Source organism: Ambystoma mexicanum, chromosome 6q, assembly GCF_040938575.1.
Source record: "Ambystoma mexicanum isolate Mex_15411 chromosome 6q, UKY_AmexF1_1, whole genome shotgun sequence".
Lineage (NCBI taxonomy): Eukaryota > Metazoa > Chordata > Amphibia > Caudata > Ambystomatidae > Ambystoma > Ambystoma mexicanum.
In genome coordinates this window covers 1,184,909,266-1,184,936,488 of record NC_090937.1, presented here as the reverse complement: position 1 = coordinate 1,184,936,488, position 27,223 = coordinate 1,184,909,266, and the positions used below count along the sequence as shown (strand labels likewise).

Sequence of the window (27,223 nt, the reverse complement as noted above, 5' to 3'; positions counted from 1 at the left end):
TATACATAACTTAAGTTTCTGCCGCTCTCTTCCTCCCTGCCACACAAATAGGCCAACATGGATTTTGATGCCGGCGTAAATGCTGGGGATTCCTTTGGCTTCCGACAGCCTTTTGCACCAGCAAAAACCCAGTGGAACGCATAGGGATCCATTGTAAATCCTGTCTGCTATGTGTACATGGCAGGCAGCGTTTACTTAGGGTGGCCAACTTTGTGAGATCCTTTTGCGGGACACAAGGTGGTGATGACGTCACGCCGCCATTCCCCAGTCAGAATCAATGCATTGCACCCACAGCTGCTGACGTGACAAATGCAATAGAACTCTTATTCACAGATTAGCTGCCATTAGCAGTGGCTGGCAAGTGGCAGAGTCTGTGAGACAGTGCCCTGCGGCGGCCGGCCCCAGCCCCCAGCATGACTAATTGTGCCCCCAGACCCCAACGAATTGTGCTCGAACAGAGCAAGTCGGAACAACCCGCGTCTCGCAAAGCCACTCGGCAAACTGCGGGACACAGTCAGTCCACGATTACGGGACAATCCCGCAAATTACAGGACAGTTGGTCACCCTACGTTTACTCACTTTGCACCGCAGGGTGCAAAAAGGCAGCATACAAGCTAGTAAGCTGTTTTTTTGCCCTCCCGTTTGCTCTTTGCAATGCAAATGAGGAAACTTTGGTGGCAGGGACCTGTCCACATTTAAGTATAAACATAAGGAGGTCCCCGGCACCAAGGTACGGGAAACTTGAATATGAGCCCCATTGTGTTTGCTTTATGATGGTCTGTCTATACAAAGAAGAAAAACTGCTTTAATATTTTGAATTGCGCCTTTATTTTTAAATTTTTTGAAAAACAAGATTGAAAAAAATGAATGAAAACTTGGCAAATGTTTCAATGTTATCAAAGTTCCAAAAATAGGATTGAACTTTATTTTTCCTCTTTGGTAAAAACACCTCAGTCATTGAATTGGCTTTTTCATTCAGTTAGTTTGCTTAATATGCTCCAAGATATGCTCCAATTTGCTCTTTATATTTAAGTTTGTATCCTTTGGTTGCGCCCAGTAATTTGCCTACCTAATAGGTATATAATGAACCCCGTTGGTCACTAAAACACCAGCACTGCCACGGTATGTCACATCCATGATACTGTGACAATAATATATGTCAGCATTGCTACTGTATATCACTTTTATGATGCAGAATGCACAATGCAGGTCAGCATACCCACTGTTCTTCATGTTGATGTCGCACACAGACAATATATGCCATCATTTCTATTGTAAATACCTTCATGATGCAAACCCCCCTCGCTAAACAACCATTTGCATGCTTGACACCTGCGTACATACACACTGAAACACAGACTCACACATTTGCACACTTTGAGGAAATGCCTCCTGGCAAGGGTGTGGAAGTCCTGGCTTTTTTGATTTTTATTAATTAATACAATTATGCAGGTAATTCCATCTCTGAAAGGGTGATCTGCTAACGACATCTCTCTTTCCATAATCTCAATGCCAAAAACATAGTGTACACCTGGACCCTGCTGAATCAGTATCCTGACCTGCAGAACCTGCTCTCCAGTGGCACAGAGCAGGTTGAGGGGTCACAGGTGTGTATTTGACAGCCAAGTGACGTCAGTGCAGGGATTGCATCTAAGACATGCACCCCTGTTCCCAAACCACACTACTATTATTTACTATCCTGGTGGCAGTTGTAAACGCTAAATATAAGCAGTTCCTGACGTTAGGGTATGGTGGTTAGCATCTCTTAAACCTATTACAGTCACATCAATTTGATATCCTACACAAGCCAGCACTGTGAGCCTAGCTCAGTTGTGGAAGGGTTATTTTTATTCTGGTCAAACAGCGTGACCCTGTCAAATGAGCAGGAGAATGGATGGTCATGCCTCTCTGTTGATCCTTTGTGAGGTCGGGTAATACCTCTCTCCAGCAAGCCAGCTTCTCAACAGGGAATGACCTAGTAAATAGGAATCAAAGGGCAGCCACATCACAAAAGGACTAGCCTCACATCAGCACAATGCAAACCAAAAGGGCCTTTGATGATATTGACAAGAGAGAGGGGTGATGTTAGTGTAGACACATGGAACTCGTCCAGGGAAAGAAAGATTGCACCATCTAGTTTCTCTGCATCTCTACCCTTTCTTCCTGTCCCTTCCAGTTTCTTTGGCACAAAGCACTTTGGGTATTACGCCAGAAGGCAAATACCACTTGCCATTAAAAGAGGGATCTCCCAACCCTTCAATGATTCATCTCTGGGCTTCAGTCCTTGAAGAAGAATTAGTTGGACCCTTTTTGGGAGAGCAACCCTTTTTCAAGTCTTCCAGTTTTGCGGTAAAGACAGATAGTCCAAGGCAAAGGCAAGCTCTTCTCCCTAAACATCCCCATGGCACATTGGGGAAGACCTGCTGCTGGAACAAGACCTGCCTATCTGTGACCTAAACTGGTACCTAGGACCTCACTCTGCTGAAGGACCCCTGCAGGTTTGTGCCAGGTCCCTAAGCCCCTGAATTGGGTCTTACAGCCTCTGGAAGCCAAGGCAGCCAGAATCCCTGTGTGTTTCACTGTCAAACTGCTGTGAACAGTGATTTGATCTTGTTTGACCCCGTTGAAACCCAAAGAACCATCCGGGGCTGCCTTTGGCACTTGCTGACCATCAAAACTCTGTCCTACACATTCGAACTAGTTCACCTCCACGGCGCACCAGCTGAGTGCGTTGTTTCCTGGCTTGAACAGAACAAAGTTGTCTCACTGAACCTGCATCGCTCTAACTGCTATTCGAACCTCCAGCCTCTTTGTCGCTTATCCAGTCGACGTTCAAAGTGACCCAGGTGTTCTCCCTGAACTGTATTCTTCGAGTACAGCATGGAACTGACTCGCATACACATCTCGTGATCAGCTTGCCAATGCCCAACTGTTGAACCAAATCTGCTGTCCTTCACAATCCTTTGAACCGCAGCAACATTCAGTTCGACCCTGACTCATTATCTGCTTGCTATCTGGAATGCTGCATTCAAGTCAGAATTGAACTGTCCACCAAGACGTGACTGATAACTGCCCCATGTCCAGTTTTGGGACGTACAGACTTAGGTCATTTTTTATCCTAAAGCCTATAGAAACTATCCTTTTCAAAGAACATTATGGTTTTTATCTGCCTCTCACTCCTGTTTTTATTACCCAGTGTGCTGCATCTTTCTATCTCTGCAATAGCTAGCTATTTTTGCATATGGTGTGTTTAATTAAATTGTATGTATGTTTATCAAACCTTGATTGGACATTCCTTTATTTTGGACTGTTCTACTTTGCTGTTTGGGTTGCTATCACATTCACACCTCTCTTGAGGGTATAGCCTTCCTTCTGCCCACATCTTGCTTCAGTTGATAGAGGGCCTGGTTGCACAGTGTATTTCTTGCTCAAAAAAGCTTGCTTTAGCGACTAAAGACATTTCATAAGATCTTGTTCGATCCGTGGGGCAGTACTAACATCAGTCCTCCCTGCTGTTTTATTATCAGGGAGTTGTTAGTAGAGCTGCAGTCTGCGTGCCTGCACTCTGTCTTTCCACGCTTTCCTAGCCTACTGGTGCCTGGAGGAGGAGCTAATCCTTAAACCCTCTGCTAGACCTGGGAGAGGAATTGTAAGCAGAGTTGCAGTCTGTGCAATCTGCTTGTCTGCACTGCGTCTTTCCACGCTTTCCTTGCCTACTGGTGCCTGGAGGAGGAGCTAATCCCTAAAACCCCTACTAGACCGCAGAGCGGAGTTGTGAGCAGAGTTGCAGTCCAGCTAGAGGCAGTTTTTGATCTTGGCTGCCAAGGCTACAGTTCCTCGGTCCCTCAGATTTCAAAGGAAGTGCGTTCAGCCGATGCATCTAGCGGTAAAAGCTGCATCAGGGGTAAGCGCTCTTGTCTTTTCACAAATTCTGTGATTGGGTGTCCGGGAGTGTGGATCTGCTTCTATTTTCCAGCCCCATAGCCCGCCACCAATTGGTACCCCCTCACGCTAAACCGAGCCGCTTGACGGCAATCTACACGAAAGTGCAAAGAATGAAGTAACTGACCATTTCAGGGAAAGGCTTGGTCCGTGTCCCGGGCATTGTGAGAACCGCAATAAGCAACCAAGCGGCTGTTGTGAGGTGACTGCGGGACTGGGTCCTTTGACGCTCAACAGCGTCGAGGGTGCCTCACAAAAGCGCTAGCCTCCCCTTTCTTTTTCCCCCCTCCCATTGATCATGCTGGGAGTACGCTGGTAGCCCAACAAAACTCTGTGGAGGCTTCCCAGGGCGTCTTACTGGCCATTACTGACTATCCCTGCCCAAAGCACTCCAGATCCACCTAATGTTGCTACACTCAGCCCTTAAGCCGGGCGGGTCCCTCCATAATGCAAAGCTACTCCAAATTTGCCTTCTGCCCCTCCTACCGACGATGAAAGGCCTCGGCCCATATTGCACCCTACAGTTAAAAGCCCGGTGAGCACTACTAGGGAGAGTGCCGCAGCCCACAATTTGCAACAGGATGAAGAACCTGCAAAGCACTGTTCCAACATTGGTTGTATTTCTTCTACTCATGTGCCCTCTGGGTGGTCTTCCTCACCTCAGCCTGAATCTGGTGCCCAGCAGGCACTCATCTCAAATAATCAGGATCTTGTCTCCGATGTTTCTATACTGGATTCAGTGATTTGCCACGAACTGGAGAAACAAGTGAGACTCTCGCTCGCATTTAAATATGACCAGTGGGTATTTCCAGGCCCTTTTGACAAGGAAGATGACGTTACTGAGGTTATGTTACATCGGCCCTCCATGCTTGGTCACTCACTGATCAGCCTCACAGGAGCCTCTCCTTCCGTTTTAGCAAATGTACTAACAAACTCCATACGGGAAGAAAAAGGTCCTGGCCCCTTTGGTGTTACCGAAGCCCCTAAGGTGGGAGACAGGGGAAGAGGGGTCTCAGCCACTGCCCACCTTGCCTGATGGTAGTGATCATGTCCTTTAGCAGACAGCGGTTGATGAGTTTCCTGGTCCTATCCTGTTTGTTGGACTCTATGGAAAGGGGTTATGCTACACTTAACTTTGAATTAAGCAAGGTTCCGTTTATTCTGAAGGTTGTTTGTGTAAATGTTAACTTTATTGAAGGTTTTATTACATGTACCTTATGAAAGATTCCTACCACCCTTGTGAATCACGCAGAAACGAAAGTACAAATTGTGCAAAGTCATATCTCGAAAATTCCCAACCCTAATTTTTATATGTGGCTTGCTGCTCCACTGCCTTTCGAGAACTGCTCGGCTGTTGAGACGCAGGCTCCTGTCGGGAGGGGTTTTGTGGAATCGACTTCAGAGAAGGCGCCTTCGCCTACTGTCTCTATGCTCGGCCAAAATAGTCTGACTACACATGAGAAGGTAGGCGACGAAAGTAACAGCAGGAATAAGGCCAAAATCCAAGAGTTGGTCCCACAAAAATAATCAAATTGAGGGAAATTTATGGAATGTATCCCCAAAAATTATGCGGAATCCAAAAATGGTAAAAATGTGGAGAAAAGAGAGCAAACAATGGCTTTCGTGAATTTCTGGTAACTTAAGGTTAAAGGTTGACGACCTGGTGGGGAGTTCTGGAGGTGATCCCCAAGTGTTAAAAGGTGGAAAGAAAGCTGGTTGTAAGGGATTGAAAGGGAAGAAAATTGCAATATGCACAGTGAAGACTATGCCCACCACTTCCCAGGGTTCTATGTCCCATTTTTGGTGCCAGTAACCAAGACATGCAAGACCTTTGACCGGAGCAAGATCTCTGTATATTCAGATATAGAGAACCAAGACCAGGTGGAGATCTATGCTCGGGCCACTGCCGCTGGGTACAGATGATGAATGTTGTATACAAATTAGGCTGGGGAAATTATATGATATGATAGTTTATTTATATAGTGCCTATACACAATGTATTTCAAAGCGCTTCACGACAAGGGAGGTAACAAGGGAAAATACAAAACATTCTTACAGGCCATGAACAACAAGAATTTGAAATTAACTACCGTACTCTGCCTAGCGACATTTCAGATAGTGCAAGTGCTAAGACACAGATAGGAAGGAAATGGGAACAGACAGGCGACTACCGTACTAGGCCTGACGACATTTCTGGTAGAGCCGGAGAATTACATGAGGTGAGGGAGAGGGGAGGAAAATGGAGGGAGAGGAACAAAACAAGCTACTATTGTACTAGGCCTGACAACATTTCAGGTAGTGCTGGAGGGGGAGGGGGAAAACAAATATGGGTGGGGGAGGGGACAAAACATTTGTTACTATCACACTAGGTCCAGGAACAATTCTGATAGAGTAAGTGCATAGAAACAAGTAAGGGAGGGTGGAGGAGAAGAGGGAAGGGAGAGGAGAAGAGAACAGAGAATAAGAACACTGAAAAGAGCAGAGAAGCAGAGGGGAGAGTGAATAAGGTTGCATTGGTCAATAAAACAATGTTGCAAGGGAACAGAACATGAAGGCATTGATTCACGGTGACGATGGGCACAGCATGATTCAGGGCCAACTTGAGTGCGAGATCCAGGGGAGGTCCAGTGAGAGAGTTGAGGGGGGAGGCACCAAGAGTCAATGTGTTCAAAAAGTCAAATCCAAGCGTTGGCAAAGTCATTGATGGTGAACCCTTCGTGAGTCAAGGCAACTCCTGCAGTGAATGGGAGGGGGGGATGGTAAGTGATAAGGGAAAGGGGAGGAGGGAGAAGAGATCAGGGAAGGCAGGGGGGAACAGAGGGGGAGGGGAGCGTATCTGTTGCAGACAGGGGCCTTAGGAGTGGGATTTGGAGGGAGGGCCGGCCAAGCCTGCTGGCTATCCCATAGGCCAGTATGATGCTAGCCCCAGCCAATCGGGGACAATGACCAGAGACAAATGCCCAGGTACTCACTCCGGTACACGCGGGCCGGCCATCTTGGAATGGCCAAGGAAGCACCAACAGACCCTGCAACAACAAAGAGAAGGCAAGCATATGCCAGGACAGGCAAACCTTCCAAAGGGAAATGGAGATCCGCTGCTCGAGAACATAAATAAAGTCAATATTTTCAGAATTTCAGTGTTTTTTTCAAGAAAGCCCGCTCAAGAGCTAATTTGCATTTGTGTAAACCCCCATGGCTTACCTTACGTGTGTGAAGTCCTGTCTCTCGATTGAAGTGGGAGAGAGGCACGGGCAGCACTGCCCTGCAGCTTCACGTGGTGAATAGGAAGCACATCAAGGTTAGAGGCAGGGGCGAGGAGTGGGCCTTGGGGGGAGGTCCAGCCAAGACTGCCGGCTATCCCATAGGCCAGTATGATGTCACACTTTGTCTGAAACCCCCATGATGGATGGGAGGGATTGCCCGAACCAAGGTGTCCCAATACCCCAGGGCACGACTAAGGCACCAACCCCAAGAGGTGTTTGCAATATTTAAGTCCCTAGAGGAGAAAAGAAGGGACCTTGCCTCAGACCATTGGTTAATGCCCATTTAAAAAATACAGTGGGTCACCGCCCCCGCCACCAGTCTCCAAAAAAGGGGATCAATTCTGGTTCAGAACCAAAAAAAGACAGGGGGAACAACTTCTGAGTGTAATATAATATAATTCTCATAAATGTTGCCAGGTACTGTTTTTGCTGGGGACCAAAATTAACTAAAAGACCTTCCCTTAGCACATGCTTTTTTCGTCAACATCGACAAGATCACAGCAGGGTGCACCTGTGCCAATTCACATTGTCTCTGGGGTCTTAGATCAGGGTCCCTCCAAAAGCTCTATATTTGTGACTTACTTAGCCCCTGGAGGATGATGGAAAATATTCTGCAGTTGCTAGATGAGTGCCTTCAGATCACAGATATCTTCCGAGCCTGGAAGCCCAGAGCAGCATTAGAACTCAAGGGTAGGCTGATGCAGAGGGCAAAGACATTGGTAACCTTCCCTCTCATATGTTACCACTAGCTCCTTGCTGTAAGTGTCACTAGTCAGGTCCTACCATTCAGGGCTTGTGAACAAGTTCATGTAATTCTTATTACTATTATGTGAGGAAGGTCAGTGTTGTATCCCGTGCTCCACTAGTAGTCCAATCAGGGTGTGCTAAAGGATATGGATGGGGTACAGATGGAGGGTAGCCCCCATTATCTGCTGCAAGAAAAGTGTGTCGGCTGAGTGAGGGTAACTCATTTGCCTCTACCTCCTCCACTTATGGGGGTCCTGAAGAAGTTATGCCCTTCCCCTCCCCAAGATGATTCTGCTTTTCTATTACTGCTATCGCATTGAGGCTGCCAGGACTCCCGGAGAGGCTGCTGTATGGCAGGGGAGTGTGGGTGACGCTCTTTAGCTGGCCCTTCCACTTGCTGCATGTTCCTCAGCTTCTGCTGGTACCTGGACTGCACCGCACCAGACGGTGGCCCCACACTCTCCAGCACAGTGAGGTTGGCACAATTGGGGGTGTGAGCCACTCTCTTCTCCCATGCTTCCCACGCTTCCCATCTTCCCTTCCCTGACTTCTTGATTCCTGCTGTTCTTCCCAAATAGAGAAGGACTTGTTTTCTGACATCTAGTGGCACAGTGTGCATTCCTCTTACAGGAAGAATAATGTGCAATAGGATTGAACCGTGATTTCCTGAGACCTATAGAAGGTGGAGAAGACCTTCATTTGCAATATAGGACTTGGTCTTCATAACAATGTCGACTGTTTGATCACTAAGAGAGCTTCACTGAATAAAAGAGTGCAAATGTACCCAAATCTGTGTGCCGTGTTTATTGTCACTACAAATAGGGACTTAAAAGATAGGGTTTTAATGTCTGCTCTATCCAAGGGTTTAAGACACGATGACTACAGAGCCAGTAGCAGAGCAGCTTTTGGTACCAGAAGGATTGGGGGTTGGCTCCTGCAGTGGCACCAGCATCTAAACAATTCAAGGTTATGGTGGCTGATGGAAATATTTAGAGGAGGGACATTTATTTCCCCCGTATTAGTACTAGTTGGAGTCACGAAGCATAGCAAGGGAGCTTCAAGTAATGTAAAGAGGTTTGAGGGGAGGAGGTTCTACCCAGAGAAATTGTATAAAGTAATTGGTTGAAAATGTGCATTTTAATTTAGGGAAAAATTCATATAATTTACAAATGGATCTGTACAGTTGTAGTATATGAAAAGATCCAATGGATCTCAAGCCCCCAACAATAAAGCAGCATTTTCCATTATTTTTATGATGTCCGTGTCCACAATATATACCAGCATTGTCACTGTAGCCAACCTTCATGATTGTGAACAATATATGGCAGCATTACCACTGTAACACCTTTTCATGATGGTGTGCACACAGTATTTATTTATTGGTCTTTTATAAGGCGTCTAAACACAAGTGTTTCGAGGCACAATAAGGCATGAGGGAAGGAGGACAAAAAAGTAGTGATCCTAATAGGCCTTGAGACATTCAGATCGTGCAAGTGAAGTAACGAGAGGTGCAGGTGGCAGGGGAGTGGGGAAAATGTAGGAACAGGGCAGAAGGGCCCATTAGAGGAGAGTGCCAGGGTTGGCCAATGTGGACAAGGCCAGGGGAAAGCAGAGAGTGCATGGCAAAGGTGGTCCACAAGCTAAGTGCGAGGTAAGGGGCTGGAATGGGAATGGCTCAAAGGGTGCAGGCCAGCCAGTCAGTGCAGGCAGGGGGCCCATGAAGGCAAGTGCAGGTGCGGGCGGTCAGGGGAGACCAAGTGCCAGAGTAGACTAGGCAAGGGGGGCATGATGCCCTGTATTTCTCTGAAGGAATCAGGCCGCCAGTCTAAGGCAGATGGCAACATTAGCAGGTTAGGGGGAGGAGGAAGGAAGAAGAGAAAAGGAAGGTCTTGAGGAGCTTTCAGAACTTAAGGAGATCCGACTTGAGTCTGAGAGGGCCAGGGAGGCCAATCCAGAGGGAGGCACTTGCGGAGGAGAGAGTTCTACCTCCACTCTCTGTTTGGAAAAGCGTCTAATCTGGTATTTAGGGAGAGGGAGTGGGCTGTAGTGGGGTTCCCAGGCCCCAGAAAGCCTTGCGGATGATGCAGAGGGTCTTGAAACTGATCCTCGCAGCAGCCGGGAGCCAGTGGAGAGATTTAAGGGCTGGAGAGATGCAGTCCCTGGCCTTGAGGCCAAGGATAAGTCCTGCAGTCCTAATCTGGATTTGTTGAAGGGGGTGAAGGGAGGAGCCAGGCACATTGGGGAAGAGGCTGTAGCAATAGTCCAGCCTGGAAAGAACCAGAGCTTTGGAGACATTAAGTTTCTGGTGGAAGGTGAGGAAAGGGAGAATGCCTCTGCGGAGGTGGAGCTGAAAGTGGGCCTTCATGGCCAGGTCAGTGATGTGAGGAGAGGCAAGAGAGAGCAGTCAAAGATGACGCCAAGGTTTTTTACTTTGTAGGAGAGTGAGGGGAGGGGGCCCATGGAGGGTGGCCAGAGTGTGGGAGGGAAGAAGCGAGCGGGGGTCCGATGAGAATGATCTCTGTTTTACTGGCATTAAGGCAGAGATCATTAGTAGTGCACCATGCCTGAATGACAGACAGGCAGTCAGGAATAAGAAAGGAAGAGGAAGAGGCAGCGGAGGGTAGCTTGAAAGAGAGCTGCGTGTCATCTGCATAACACTGGAAGTTAGGAGAGAAGATGGAGATCAAATGGGCTAGAGCGGCCAGGTAGATATTGAAAAGCCAAGGTGAGAGGATGGAGACCTGAGGGACACCACATGTGGAGAGTGAGATTGTGGAAAGAAAAGGGCACAGTTCTACCTGGGAAAGAGGGTGTGAGAGGAAGGCGGTCAACCAGTCCAGAGCCAGGTCCATAATGCCAAGGGTGTCCTGGAGCCACTTTATCAGGGTGGCATGATTGACCGTATGAAAGGCAGAGGAAAGGTCAAGAAGGTTGAGAATGGAAGGGGAGCTGGAGTCGAGATTAGTGAGCAAGTCTTCATGGGTGTTCAGAAGCCGAAATGGTGGTCATGAAGGCAACCAACAGATTCAGTGTGGTGGATAAGCTGGGAGATGGCCAGTTTCTTCAAGAGTTTACCCAGGAAGGGGGTAATGGGCAGTAAATGCTATCATTCCCACTGTAACACTTTCATGCTGTCACGCCTACAAAATATACCATTTCCACTGTAAATATTTAATGATACTGTGCACACAATATATGCCAGTATTCCCATTGTAGAGCCCCTTCATGAATATGTAGAACACATGTTCATGATGCCCCTGCCCACGTTTCATATGCCAGCATTCCAACTAAAAAACGTGGTTATTATGCTGCTGGCACCATAGGATCGAATTTCTACTATAACACACCCATGATGTCATGCCCTCAGTATATTCCAGCATTCCCAATGTAAACCTTTCATGATGCTGTGGCCTCAGTATATCAGCATTTACACTGTAAACACTTTCAAGATACTGTTTGTACAGTATATGTATGAATTGCCACTATAAAAACACACTCATGGTTATGTGCCCACATTATGTATATGCATTGTCCTCTTAAAGCATTTTATGATCCTGCACCCTGAATATATGTTTGCAATCCCACTGTAAACTTATTTTTATTATGCCACCCACAATATGTTTCAGGTTTCCCTGTAAAAGCATTTAATGATGATACATCTGCAACTGTACCTAATACTCTGTACATTTATTGTAAAATACTTAAAACTGTAACATATCCTACATTTAAGTCATCTGACATTGTAACATAAGAAATGCTTGATATATGATCCTGTAACATAAGAAATGTAACATATTTATGTACCTGTAACTTAAGATTTTATTTTTTCCAAGCGCCCAGTTGCTTAACGGCCAGGTGCGCTCTATAAATAAATAAACAATACAATACAACAAATGCAAGCATTCTCACTGTACAATTCATGATACAGTCTGTGCAGACTTCCTCCCTGCCAAACACATGCAGTCCACTTTTGTCAGTACCTTCAGTATCAGCGGGAAAGTTGGAAGGATGCATAAAGGAAGAGTTTCACCCATTTTATTGACTGAGCATTCATCCTATACGGTAATGGGCCTGCAGATCTAGAACAGAACCTTGACACCTGAGCTGTATACTTGAATGCACATAAATCCAGGATGGGGAACTCTAATATCCAGAAGTAGTTTGATCACTAGTCTGTGGAGAGACAGAAATTCTGATCGGGCGAAACCCCTTCTTGGTCAGCCCACCCTCTACTTTTCCTCTCCATGGAGATATTGAGAGGAAATGAGTCTCTACCATTTCCCAGATTTGAAGCCAGTTTTGCAAGTGCTCTTGTAGACCCTAGTGGTTGATTGGCTATTCTGATGAGAACTGACTGACCTTGCATGTGCTAGAATCTCTTAAAGTGCTTTGAACATGGCAGCCAGTACCCCCTAGTTCGATGTTTGGAACTGTGTTTTCTCTTCTCAGATGCCCTGGGTGTCTGTATTCGCTAGTGCCACTGCACGGCCCTTTCTGCTGGCATCTGAGTGATCACCCTGTGAACTGCTGGACAACATGGGATGTCTCTGGAGATGTTGGTGTGGTTCAACCACCATTGTAGTCCTATGTTACCACCATGAGAATACCAAAACGCTTTCCCCATGGGGAATTACCAAGTGTGGGATATATGAATACCAGAGGGGCAGATTTGAGTCTAAAAGGCCTGCCCAGTGTTGATAGTGTTCTGTTCCAAAACAGAATCTCAGACATTTCTGGAGTTTGGAAAATAATGGCATGTGGAAGAAGGCATCTGTCAGGTCCAAAGATGCTAATACGTCTTCTTTTGCCACCAGGTTCTGATGTAACAATGTCATTTTGAATTGTACTGTCTTTTTAATTGTTCTATTTTATTGTGTTCCGAATTACAAAACCTTTCACAAAGTAATAATAAAAAAGCACACATACAGCTATAAATAAATGATGAAAAAAAAAAAAAGAAAAGCTCATAGTTGAGTACAAAATCAAAGTCTAAAATTACTTTTAAGCAAGCAAGCTAAAACAACACAATTATTAATACATATTAAACATCGTTGGCCAAGATCATTTCAGTAAGTTTGGCTAAAGCCAATGTCAGCGATGTAGAATTTCCAGAAGGCATCCTGTGCCATAAACAAAGTGATGCTAAACAATCTAGAGAGCTAATGAAAGGATTAGGCAAAAGTAGGCGACTTTGCAGGGTGCCCGTACACTCTTCTAACAAGGGACTGCAGGACTCCACCTGCACCTGTTTTTTTACAAAGGTTGCATGAGAATGTCAGATCAGTCGATCCTGCTTTTATATTTACAGTTCCAGGACTTGCTAATATGTTGAGTCTCAAGAATCTTAAGACTATGGGCCTCATTACAACTCTGGCGGTACCCGTGCCCTTGTTAAGGTCATGGCAGCCGCCGATGTTGCATTTTTTCCGGCACCCGCGAATGGGCAAGAACCGGGTTATGCCGAGCTTGGCGGACCCGGTAATTGCCCATTTGCGGGTGCTGGAATCAAGGGCCTCCCGATCCCCATTCTGCGCCATAGGGCTGAATGGGGATGGGGAGGTCGGATGCACCGGCACATTCAGAGTTGTGCCGGTGCATCCGACGCGCTCTGCTCACGGGTGCTGTTACACCCGTCAGGAAAGACCTGGCGGGTGAAACGGCACCCGCGAGCAGAGCACGTAGTATGGCCTATCTCTCTATAATACAGACTGGGAAATTTAATTAGGTTTCCAGGCAAGTATCTCAGTTTTTTTAGTAAAGTTTTTAGGAATTTTGAACCAGGAATATCTTTTTGCCTTTTTCTATTATGTCAATGCTATACAATAACGTTCTCCTCAAAAGCCTGTCTTTCTGTGTTCAAGTCCACCTGTGTTGCAGACGCTCATGGCCATTGAGTCATAATAGCTTTCCTTGTGGACAGTGTGTTGGTGAATGTCTGTGTGTAGCCCCTCTTGACTATCTGATCTGATTCACCCAGAAATCCTTGATCGATGCCCGCCAAAACTGATGCGCACTGAATGGAATAGTCCGGACTGCAAATTGTTTATATCCGGAGGTTTTTTTATATTGCATGCCTCCTATTCTGTGCTTATTGGAGGGTTTCTTCTGTCTTCTGTTGGAGTTTGCCCTCTGTAAAGATGTTTAAAAATATATATGTTTTGCCAAGGGAGAGCTGAGCTTTGGTGCTTGTTTTGGGTTTCCCCTGAATGGTTGGATGTGTTTTCTGTCTTTGGAAACTGTCCATGTGTTAGTCTTGAAAGCTATGTGTTCCTTGAAAAAGGGTATGCGAGGTTATTGCTTTTTGTGCCGAATCAGTATGCCACTCACTTACATGGAGATGATTGCTTTCCGAAACATTTTCCGCTGTGGCTAGGCCATGACCACATAGTATGCCAGGTCCGACACAGACCCAATTTGCTCCAGGAATTCAGAGCAGTCTTCCGGGTATTCACCTGTTTTGTAAAGGGGGTGCATGTGTGCCAGTCCCAGATGAGATTAAGACGTGCAGTGTGCATATGCCATGAGGGAGAAATTAATTCCTATGCAGGGCATCTTCGGGGCCCAGTCTACTTTTTTATTAGTGGCATCTCTCTCCGTCATAACCTCTGGCACCACAGAGGTGTGACTGGGTGGAATGGAATGCAGCGATTTGACCTCGAGAGAGTCCGGTCATTCTGTTCAAAGCACACACGTAGATAGTGCTTTTACATTCGCATTGGAATATGTCCTCTTGCATTCCTTGTACACAGTGTCCACTACATGATGGCGTAAAGATGTCCCGGTTTCAGGTCACCACTGGATTGCCTTAGCCTCTGGCAGAGCAGGTTCAGGTACTGCCATGTTTTTCCTGATGCTTGCTTAAAGGCCAGTTAACATATCCTTATAAATGTGCTGCGCCCCCACACACCCACCCACTGTTGTTCAACTTCGGATCCTTACTCACTGTGTTTGTACATTTGTCATGTGCTAATCCCGAGCACCAGACAGGAAACCCCGAGGACCAGACAGGAAACCCTGTATCTGGCTGCAGATTTAAATGAGAGAGATCGGACTGCATAACCCTGGAGTGATCGCAGAAAAGGAAGGTTTTGTGTTTTTTTTCGGAATAACTGTAAGGTGTCAACCTTGCATAGTTCCTCAGGAAGCTTATTCCACAATGTTAGGCCAATAACTTAAAACCATCTAATCCCCCCACTAGATGGACAATGAGAACGGGGGATAACCAGAAGATAACTATGCATTGCTCTTGACCACCTTACAGTCTGATGCCATTTTAGCAGCGCAGTCAAGTAGGGTATCCTCTGCTGGACCGGAAGACAGCAAGGTTCTCGCCAAAAGGGTGTGGTAGATGTAGCTTTAGGTAGCTGGTAAATGAGGTGTGCTGCCACATTTTTAATCTTTTGCTGTTTTAGTAATTGATATTTCGGTAAACTCATGTATAAGGCAATTCCATAATCATTGTGGGAGTTGATGAGGGTTCCAATGACTAGGTATCAATTATCTTTAGGAATGAAGGGCAGGGCCCTTCCAATAGCCAGGGATGAGAAGGACGCATCCCGATCCCACATAATCCACAGATTTCTCTCCCTTGCTGCATAAGAGATAGGAAGCCTGAAGAGGTGAGGCGGGCTGGGTGCGCAGTGAGGATTGTTTAACAAAGATCTTGGGCCAAGGAGTAAATTCTGTAAATTCAGTATTGTATGTAATTACTGTATCCTATGTAACTAAGATTTTGTCTGTAACAAGCGCCACGATGCCCACGGGCTGACGTGCGCTCTACAAATCTGAATAAATAAATAAATAGTAAAACCTCGGTTTCACTCGGATTAAGTTGTAAACCGCTGTAGTCAGCCATTTGTGAGCTTTGGTTAAGCCTTCTACCAGGGCAGAGAATGTATCAGTGGGCCCAGAAACCTTGACAACAATGTGTATATCATATACATATGGCTGATATTATAACTGGAACCTTTCTAGGATCTTCATCAAAGGTTGCACATACAGATTAACTATAATAGTGACAACAGTGTGCCCTGACGAACCCCACAATATAACTTAAAGGGATTTGATGTAGAAGGACTGATGTTGATCCTTTGTTCTCGGTCAGAAAGGAAGCTCTTGAAACAGTTGAGGGGCGGGTCGGCTCGGTCATTCCCATTAGACTCTGGAGTTGAGATAATAAGATGTTGTGGTTTACTACGATGTCAAAGGCCACACTGAGGTCCAACATAATTATTATTTAGTGTACACCTGTGCCCTTCTGAATCCTTATCCTGATTTGCAGCACCTGCTCTCCAGTGGCACAGAGCAAGTTCAGAGGTCCCAGGTGCCCATTTGACAGCTGCTATGACAGCCAAGTCACTGCAGCACGCAGCACAGGGCCTGTATTGAAGATATGCACCCCTGTTCCAAAAACACATAACTATGAGAGTTGATATCCTTGTGGTATGTTAAACTTTAAATATATGCGAAACCTGGGTTTAAGGTATGGTGGCTAATATCTCTCATAATTATACAAGCCACATCCATTTGATATCAAATGTGTCACTCCTGTCAGTCCAGCTCTGTTGGATCCTTTGTGAGTTTAAGTAACACCCTCAGAAGTGAGACAGCCACGCAACAGGAAGCTGTCATGGGAACAGGAATCAAAGAGCACACCCTTGACATAATGAGTAGCATCACAGCATGGTGCTGCATACTAGAAGGGTCTCTGATGCTATTTTCAATCGAAGAGGGCAGGGCTAGTGTAGACAGCGGGTGCTCAGTCCAGCTGGAAGGAGGTCCCATTATCTTGATTCCTCTCTTTATCTCTCTTCCTTCCTGTCCCCTCCACTTCCTTTGACACAAAGCACTTCGGGTGTGATGCCAGTCAAGAACAGGGATTGGACACTTAAAGAAGGCTTACTTTACTCCAATCGCCTACAGACTGTTGCCTTTAATTTAAGGTTGTTAAATTAACACAGTTAACACAGTCTTGTTAAGTTAAGTTATTAAGTTAAGTTGTTAAGTCGTGTTAAGTTAACACAGTCTTGTTGCCTTTAATTTAAGACATCTGAACTGCTAAAAGAGAACAAACCCATCTACCATCACAAGAGACACATACCTCACAATCGCCAAACAATACAAGCAAGCCATCTCCAGAGCTAAAGCAGCTACCTACAATTCCAGAATTGAGAAAGCCAACTCCCAATGAAAAGAGTTATTCGCCATTTATAACTAATTGACTATCCCCCCCACAGCCACATAACCCACCGAATAAAAATGAAACATGGTGTAACAATATCGAACACGCCATGTTAAACAAAATCAAAACTCTCCAGAACAAAATCAAGACTCAATATGACAAACTGCCTAAAACCACTCCGCCCTCAACAGAGCCCTCGACCCTCCCGCCGTCGTAGGTTCTCCACATTGCACAAACAAGCCTACACCCTTTGCATTCAGGGAAGTAACAATCCCTGAAGTCCTACTAATCATGAAGCGTATCAAACCATCGCTATGTAAAGGAGACATATGCCCAGCCAATCTAATTAAAGATTGTGCAGCTGCCCTTGCCCCATTTGTCACTACATTCATCAATGCCTCCTTCGCCAACAGCACCATCCCTCTCACCCTTAAGGAAGCGTGGGTTCGACCACTACTAAAGAAACCTACCCTTGACCCAGACTCCCCTAACAACTACCGTCCAATCACCACCGTGCCGTTTCTGCTAAAAATTCTGGACAGGGCTGCCTATCTACAGATACAGTCGTACCTGGAAACTCACAACATACAAGGCAAAAGACAATCTGGTTTCCGCCCTCGTCACGGCACTGAATCAGCCTTATTAGACCTTAAGAACCAACTACTGGAAGCCATGGACAAAGGCAAATCATCACTCCTCCTACGTTGGATCTCTCTGCTGCCTTTCACTTGGTTGACCACAAGATCTTGTGCAAACATCTTTCTGACAATTCCTGCTTCTCTCAAGAGGCCACCACCTGGATCACCTCCTTCTTGGAGGGCCGAGCTATGAGGGTCTTTTCCGACCAAGCCTCAGCTTCTCCAACTCCTATTGATTGCAGAGTACCACAAGGATCTAGTACAGCCCCCACCCTTTACAACCTGTTCACCCTCCCACTTTTCAGAGACTTAGAAGAATTCGGCATAGCTTTTACAAACTATGCCGATGACACACATATTTTTCTCCCCCTAACAGGGAGCTACGAGCAAGACCTCAACACCCTCCAGCTGACATATGCACGCATCCAGGCCTGGATGGCAGCCAATGGGCTCTGTTTAAACAGGGAAAAAAACAGACATTTTGCTGGTAGGCCCCAAAGAAGCCCTAAAAAAACTAGATGACAAGTACAACTCATTCAGTATCGAGAACACTACCATTACAGCCTCTACTTCAGTTAAAACCCATGGGGTATATCTCGACTCCACCCTAACAATGGACAGGCAAGTCACTGCCACCGCTGCCCTTATCACAAAAATTATAAATGCAGTAAAACCCCACCTATCGCCAAGCAACCTCCTCAACATCGCTAGAGCCATAATTGGTGCAAAACCTGACTACTGTAGCATCCTTCTCATAGGCACTTCTGCTAATAACATTAGCAGACTACAGATTGCACAAAACAGAGCCCTCAGAGCCGCCCTCAGCATCCCTAAGAGAGAGCACATCTCCCAGACAAGAAAGGGGCGCACTGGCTCCCAATCAAAGAACGCATAACATTCAAGGCCCTCACCTTCACACACAAGTGCCTCGCTCAGACCGCCCCAGCCTACCTAGTAGACAGAATACACCAGGCTGCAGCCCACAGACCTAAATGTGACCAATACTCTCACTTGCTCCCTGTCCCAGCGTTCAACAGAGCTAAAGCTGGCAGCACTAGCTTTGAAGTACTACCCCAATAGCCTGGAATGCGCTTCCTCTGAGCCTAAGAAGCAAAGAATCTCTCAGTGTTCAGAAAGCTGGTAAAAACAGAGTTATTTAACTAATACTTTCTACAAATGTACTGTCTCCACACTGTTCCACTGTAACATCGGAACACCCTCTCAACATTGCCACTGAACATGTACTACTGGATCACTGCCTATTAATTACCTGACCTAACTGTATTAAGTAACCTTCTGTAACAGCGCCACAATGCCTCCGGCCCGCTGGGCGCTTTATAAATTTAAAATAAATAATAAATAAATCTTGAGGGCCGCTGGTAGGACAGAACTTGCTCTTTGGTGCTTGATTACAGCATTGTGGCCATTCATTAATGCATGGCCTAATGGCTCTGGTAACACCAATGTTTCAGGTAAGATTTGGGAGTAGGAGTATTTTACTCCCTATTTTTTTAACGTTGGGAGTAAAATGTTTTTTTAGGGAGTAAAAATGTAAATCCAATTCCCAAAGAGAGTATTTCATAAACGAGTAAAACTATGGCCCTCATTCCGAGTCGGGCGGTAGGGGATACCGGGCACCGGTAAGGAGACCGGTGCCGGTAATCCCATACCGCCCGATTCTGAGGTCCCCTAACGGGAACCATAAGGGACGCGTGGTCGGACCACATGTCCCTTACAGGTCCCGTTAGAGGACCAGGGCGCAAATAACGGGCTTGACATTCGCGAGCCTGTTATTTGCGCCCTCCCCATTCCCATTGAGCCCAATGGGGGCTCAAATGGGAATAGGGAATGGTTTGTTCAACGGGGATTTACCGGTCTCTCCAGGGTCGGTATGGACCGGTAAGTCCCCATTGAACAACACCGGAGGCGGTACCGGTATGGGAGGCAGCCATGGAACTAATTGCTCCATGGCTACCACCATACTTGGAATGAGGGCCTATGTTTTAACTGAAAAACGGAAATGTTTTTGTAATATTTATTTCTTTGCATCTAGTTATTCATGCCCATTAAAAGATACATTTTTACCTTTTCCAATCGGGCAATTAAAATAGTCGTTTCTTAATGTGGTTCTATGTGCACTATTGGTCCAAACATATCCATGGAGCTGTGAGGGTGAAAGCAGGAGTCCAAGATTCTACAATGTATTTTTCCTACATTTTGTTGGCAGCATTTATACTCCCTACTTTTATTTTTTGGGAGTATTTGCCCATTTCTAGGGAGTAAAAGTGCCCAATACAACCCCTATGTGTAGGGCTGGGCAAGACTAAGATAAAGGGGCAGTTTGAATTGCTACTGCCAGTTCCTGTGACAACCCTTTCTGTTGGAATCCTTCCTCTCAGCTTCCTGACCAAGAGGCACATTTGTAAGAGTGCCTCTCGGGAAAGAGATGGGAACACCAGTTAACAGGGATGTAGAGAGATGATCCACTCTGGCGGGAGAGCCAGCTCCTGTAGTAGCAGCTGGAGCCAGGTCATTCGCTCCAAAATAGTGAGTATTAGGATCACCTGGGCCCCCCCTCTCAAAACCCACATCAGAAACAACCTGATAAGTAATAAGGTAGAGAAGGCATATAGGTGGCATTGGGGCTATGCTATTGCTAGAGAATCTATGGCCAAGCCTCTGGGGTCCCTGTACCTCGAGCAATGATGTATGATAAGATAAGGCTTTTATAACGCGCCTATACACTAGGTTTTCAAGGCGCAAATGCTATTGTGTCTTCACACAGAACACAAATAGATCTACCATGGCAAGGCCAAACCTGAGTTACAAATTGTAAAAGACCCCAGGGGCTAAACAGGGTCTGGGAGGATGGGAAGAAGGGAGACCACTACCCGATTGTTGAGTCTCCGAATGTGTACTGCCACTAGGGACAGCAGGTGAACTTCCGCCCATCTGCCCAATTCCATTGCTAAAGTGTTCATTGAGGTTGACCATATCTTCTCACCACTTTTCACTGATGGTCACCCTGCTACCGGTCTAACCTTCAGCATGTGACCCTGCAATGTTTGCTGGACGGCCTAGAGGGCCAGCATGATCCTGGCTAGCTCTTTGCAGTACGACTATCAGTAGCTTCCATTGCTCCATCTCCCCTGGCATACCTGGTTGATCAGGGTTGCACCCCATACCTTTGTAGTGCCATAGTTTGTTACCATCAGGCCCGAGAGTTGCAGGGCGGTGCCTAACTCCCCTTCTGAGGTGATCGCTGTCGAGCCACCTTATTGGGGCCTGCCTGATTGCTGATGGGAGCGGCAACCAGACATCCAGGCAGTCTACTGAGGTAGTTCCGTCTTTTAACAAGTGATTGGGCACATCAGCATCTTAGGCAAGTGATCAATTTAGCACAAAGATGGAATCTGCCATGTCTCCCTATGTCTTCATACATGGTCTTCCTGTTGCTTTTGGCTAATTCAACAGCTCTAGAAGATGGTTTGGAAGCTTGCAGATCATGTCCTTTGGCAGGCAGATGATCACCATATCTATGCAGAATATGCCCCTATAAACTGAAGATACTATGATGGTATGAATTTTGTTTAGCAGATATCTGAAGTTCGGTAGAGTTGCGCCTACCTCCTGAATGTTTCTAGACACATCTTTATTGGACTGGGCATGGATCGTTCAGTCTACTGGATAAAGGTGACACAGGATTCTCTTTGCATGAATCAGAGTTACCACCGGGGCCAGGATCTTTAAAAACACCCAGGAAGCTGATCTTGGGCCAAAGGGAAGGATACACAACTGGAAAACCTTCCCCGGAGCCACAGAGTGCAGGAAGGGCTGATGTGGTGGCCAAATAGGGATATGAAGATAGGCGTCTTGTAAATCAAGAGAACTGAGGATTTCCTCATATTAACCTTAGGAATGATGTTTGCAGTGGCGCGATCTTCAAATGGATGTTTTCAAAGTATTTGTTGAAGTCATTGTTGTCCAGAACTGGCTTCCATTCCTCTGAGAGTTTCTGAATTAACGAAGACAATGGAGAAGAACTCTTCCATTTTGACTGTTGGTATGACTTCCTCTATTGCCTTCGATATATGTCGAGTCGAACAACAAGTCAACAAGGTTGTTGCGGTTCACAAAGCCACAGATTGCCGGGAGGTTGCTCTCATGAAACCTCTTTTCTGGCAGGAGAGAAGCACACTCGATGTGGTAGCCATCCTTGGCAACAGCTACTGCCCATGCATCTGCGTTCCAGACCGGAAGAAATTGAGAAAGATGAACGCCCAGTACTGCCGAATAGTTAGGACCGAGGTGTGGAAGCAACTGCTATTGTGACTGGCGTAGCCTTGCTCAGGGAGCTGGCCTGAGTTCTCTTTGGCTGATAATGAGACTTGCTGGGTTGGTGAAACAGACAACAGAAGCTTTTCCGGAATGACTGAATTTTTGTAGCTGAGGCTTGGGCTTCTGGAAAGTGAAGCCCATTGGCGGCCTTCATGTGTCTTCTTCATGACTAAGTCGATCTGTTCACCAAATAGATAACTTGCAAAGAAGGGAAGGCTCACCCAGGATAGATGTGCCCTCTGCAAGGACTATGACTCCTAGATTATCATAAGCAAGGTTTGACATCCATTCCACCCGTCTTTGGATGAGCTTGATGGAGACTAGAACAGTATGCTCCTTCGGCTAAGGCTGAAAGGAGTGCACGACTGCAACACATGAAAGACATCTACAAGGCTGTATCCGCCTTACGGTGCACAGCGACCGCAGGGTTGGCACCCTCAGATGAGAACATATTGCAGCAAACGAAGTCAAAAAGTCCCAGATCGACTTGAACTGATGTGGCTTGGACAGGGGTGTGCTGCTGTAGATAGGGGTTTCCCACTGTAGATCATATCATCATCATCAGGAACTTTGGGAGGAACATCCTATCCACTTCTGTCCATTCCTGATGTATGACCTCCATGATGTCATCATCTGGAGACCATCATGCTGGCTTCTTCCTCTAGTAGTGGTGTCTGAAGGGAGGGGAGATAGGGGCGGCTGAAGTGGGGTGGTACAGATTCTCTCTTAGGTGTGCTATAATGTTCAACTCCACATCTTTTGGGACACAGTTCTCTGAAATTTCAGACTGTTTTATTTCCAAAGTGAACCTGAAAAAGAGGAAGAAACAGAGAAGGAGGATAATGAAGAAGACGATGATAAAGAAGAGGAGGTTTGACTTGTGCAAGACTTCTAAAGCCTCTTGCCCCTTCCCCCCTCTCCCTGGACAGGAACAGAAGCCCTTGTCTTGATGTCTCAGAGACACATGATTCCGCTTGGCCTGGTGAGACCTATGCCTATGTTTGGGGGTTCACTTCCTTCCCATGTTAGCAGTGTGGTTTAGCACAATGGCATTCTTCAAAAACGGACACAATAGAGCATATGGGCGATTGCAGGGAAATCTTTATACTCACCCTCCTTCATGCTTCGCAGCTGCAGAATTGGAACAAGAGGACCCCGCCGACTAAACCAGGTAATGGCGAGCCCTCGCCTACCCATGCCTTGCGGCACCAACCTCGGCCATGCTGTGAACAAAGAGGTTTGTGAATTTGCGTCCATGCCAGTAAATTCACAGCAATGTGCTGATAGTTAGTGATGTCTGGGAAAGGATGCAGACATCAGAGGAAGAGGGACTGGGGGATGGGGGTCTAATAGATTGTGCTTGTTGCGAGGAAGAATGACCTCAATATGTTAGGAACGGCATGAGGAAGGAGGGCATGGGGGTAATTCTCTGCATATTTCTTTATTTTTTTATTAAATGAGTACAGTTCATTACAAACTTTTTCATTATAGGATCATCGCTCATCAAGGAGAAGAGAAAAGAAAGAAGTTGCACAGCAGAGAAAGTGATATCCCAATAGTTTGCGAACTCCCTAAAAGCCCTTGGATTTCTAAAGTTCAATCCAAAATTGCAGGACTGCAAAAATCACAGTTTTTTCTCTGTCTAGCAATATGGAGCTCAAACGCTCCTCTGGGGTGAGCGTAATAGTGATTCGAGATAGGCGCTCTGTGTATTTGCGTCTTATTTCTGCCAAGGCTTCACATTTCATCACAATATGGTGTAAAGTTTCTACCTGTTGGTTGTTGTGACAAAAGCGGCAGGTGTTTGGTAGATCTCCTAGTTGTCTCATTTGGTCTAAGACTTCATGGGTGGGTAGCAAGTTACTCCTAAAGCGCAGAAGGAGATCACGTAAGCTTGGACATAGAAAAAGTTGAAGATATGGAGGAAGTTGATTTAACTTTCGGGCTTCACACAAGCAATTGATGGACAACTGGTAGAGTGATTTCTGATTCTGTGGCTCTATCCAGTCTTCATTTTGAATGTTCTTCTTTATTGCCAGAGGGTTATGTTTCAGAGTGTCCAGTGAGGTCTCCAGTCTGTGAATCCATCCATTTCTCAGCATATACACTCACAAGAAAACAGGTAGGTTTTTAGAGGTTTACTGAAAATCAATGGCACGTGCATTGGTAGCATGGAGCGAGGAAGAGCATTCCAGGGGGTACTTGCCTGTACAGCAGAAGAAGTGCCTCCTTCTCTAGCTCAACGAGATTTAGAGATGATCAGAAGGTTTCCATTTGCAGAGCAAAGCCTTGGTTTGGAATTCTTTCCCACGTGTTGAATGAAGATGGGGCCTTTTCCATGCCCAAATGTAATTCGCGCCTCCATTGGGCACCAGTGCCTGGGTAATGTGGCCGCTCTTCCGGAAGCACAGTGCATGAACGTGCAGCTGTATTTTTGCTGAGCAGAAAAAGATGCATTGTCTTTCTCCCTATCCGTTTCCCTGCCACGCATCACATGCTCTGTACTGCTCTGAAACTTGACCTCTTTCAACGCCTATCATGTTTGCCCCTGCACAGAACATTTGGTTTCCGGATTGGAGACCATGAGCATCGTTTATATGTGAGGGAGGAGGGTCCTCAACCGGTTTACTCCGCCTCCGAGTAGACCCCCTCAACAGCAACAATGCCTTTAGGGTGGGGGAAGTGGCTATTTGTCCTCCAGATGATCCCGTTTTTCGCTCTGATGGTCCTGATTCTGCCAAGAAGAGATCGTTTGCACTACACTATAGAGGAGTAACGTCATACAGTGCCTTCTGCCTCGTTTCTGCGAGTTCTTATTGTAGGCGCCCCCACTATCCAATATTGTGGTGCTCATTCTCGCCTAGAAACACTTGTGTACAGGCGCGTTATAAATGGCATATCGTATACAATTTCATAAACTATTTCAGAGGAAAATTGTGAGTCATTGTAGTGGGATTAAAATGGTAGCATTTCAGTGTTGTTACTGAAACATAAACCTAGCGAGTATCCTGACATTTCGAGTCTGTTTATGTGCCATCTCCAGATCGAGGTATGCTTCGCTCGGCAGAAGAGGCTAATGCTGCCTGGGTGTGTGGGGGTGCCCATTCCACAAATACTCCACCGTCGGCTGTTCTCGCATTGCGTCCAAGCCCTCAGTCCAGGCAGCAAAAACATCTCCAATGAAAGCGTCCAGGGCCTGTTGCCGCCTCTTCATTCTTCCATAATGAGAAGGGAAGCGCAAACTCATAAAATGGCTATTTTCTTCTCATCTTCTAATGATTTGATCGTCTTTCTTAGATGTTGTCCCGCTCCCTGATGCGTGTTACAGTTCATATTTTGAATTGAAAACTTGCCAAACAACTGAACCAGAGAAAAATCAAGGCAATGAGTGGGATTCATTCTAGAAAACCGAGATAATCATTGACTTGAACCTGTCTCTACATGCGCCCACTGTGCTGCTTTGCTGTGCCTGTCTCTACATGCGCCCACTCTGCTGCTTTGTTGTGCATGTCTTTACATGCGCCCACTCTGCTGCTTTGCTGTGCCTGTCTCTACAGGCGCCCACTCTGCTGCTTTGCTGTGCCTGTCTCTACATGCGGCCACTCTGCTGCTTTGCTGTGCCTGTCTCTACATGCACCCACTCTGCTGCTTTGCTGTGCCCGTCTCTACATGCGCCCACTCTGCTGCTTTGCTGTGCCTGTCTCTACATGCGCCCACTCTGCTGCTTTGCTGTGCCTGTCTCTACATGCGCCCACTCTGCTGCTTTGCTATGCCTGTCTCTACATGGGCCCACACTGCTGCTCTGCTGTGCCTGTCTCTACATGCGTCCACTCTGCTGCTTTGCTGTGCCTGTCTCTACATGCACCCACTCTGCTGCTTTGCTGTGCCCGTCTCTACATACGCCCACTCTGCTGCTTTGCTATGCCTGTCTCTACATGGGCCCACGCTGCTGCTCTGCTGTGCCTGTCTCTACATGCGTCCACTCTGCTGCTTTGCTGTGCCTGTCTCTACATGCGCCCACTCTGCTGCTTTGCTGTGGATGTCTCTACATGCGCCCACTCTGCTGCTTTGCTGTGCCTGTCTCTACATGCGCCCACTCTGCTGCTTTGCTGTGCCTGTCTCTACATGCACCCACTCTGCTGCTTTGCTGTGCCTGTCTCTACATGCGCCCACTCTGCTGCTCTGCTGTGCCTGTCTCTACATGCGCCCACTCTGCTGCTTTGCTGTGCCTGTCTCTACATGCGCCCACTCTGCTTCTTTGCTATGCCTGTCGCTACATGCGCCCACTCTGCTGCGCCTGTCTCTACATGTGCCCACGCTGCTGCTCTGCCTGTCTCTACATGTGTCCACTCTGCTGCTTTGCTATGCCTGTCTCTACATGCGCCCACTCTGCTGCTCTGCTGTGCCTGTCTCTACATGCGCCCACTCTGCTGCTCTGCTGTGCCTGTCTCTACATGCGCCCACTCTGCTGCTTTGCTGTGGATATCCCTACATGCGGCCACTCTGCTGCTTTGCTATGCCTGTCTCTACATGCGCCCACTCTGCTGCGCCTGTCTCTACATGCGCCCACGCTGCTGCTTTGCTGCGTCTGTTTTTCTTTTTTTAACATAAATCACCCCACCTCCTGCCCCAATGGTCTCCAGGGTAATTCGTGCTGATCCTCGCACCAGTGGTACTGAAAGGTTTAGACGTTGGTTTTGAATAACTTTACTATTTCGCATTCAAAAAATTAACATATAACTTTAAAGGAAAGCAACATGAAACAAAATGGCGCATTTAAAAATAAAAATCTCTCTTGTCCGAACAAATTAAACTAAATGGATGTTTTGAAGACATTTTAGTGCATGACCTGTAGAGTAAAAAAACAGATCAGCAATGCTCCCTCTATTTTGTTTCAGTGTGCAACTATGAACGTTTGTGTGCGAAGTTTGTTGCAACACAGCCGGAACTCATGGGGGAGGATAACCAATAGGCAAGCAAACATCGTCACATTTTTGAAAAAAAAGCGGCAAAAAGGTGCCTTTTGAGCCACGGTTCTGAATGTGCTCCTCTGAGAAATGTTGTACAGGGGCGGAAGCAACATTATTCCACTACAGCAGAAATGATATTGCTGT

At 46.5% G+C, this 27,223-nt stretch overlaps 1 protein-coding gene across 6 annotated transcripts in view; it reads left to right on the top strand.

Annotated features, from left to right (window-relative positions):
• Window positions 1–27,223, top strand: part of TBC1D1 (TBC1 domain family member 1) — a 1,823,125-nt gene that overhangs the window by 450,942 nt on the left and 1,344,960 nt on the right. The window lies entirely within an intron of this gene.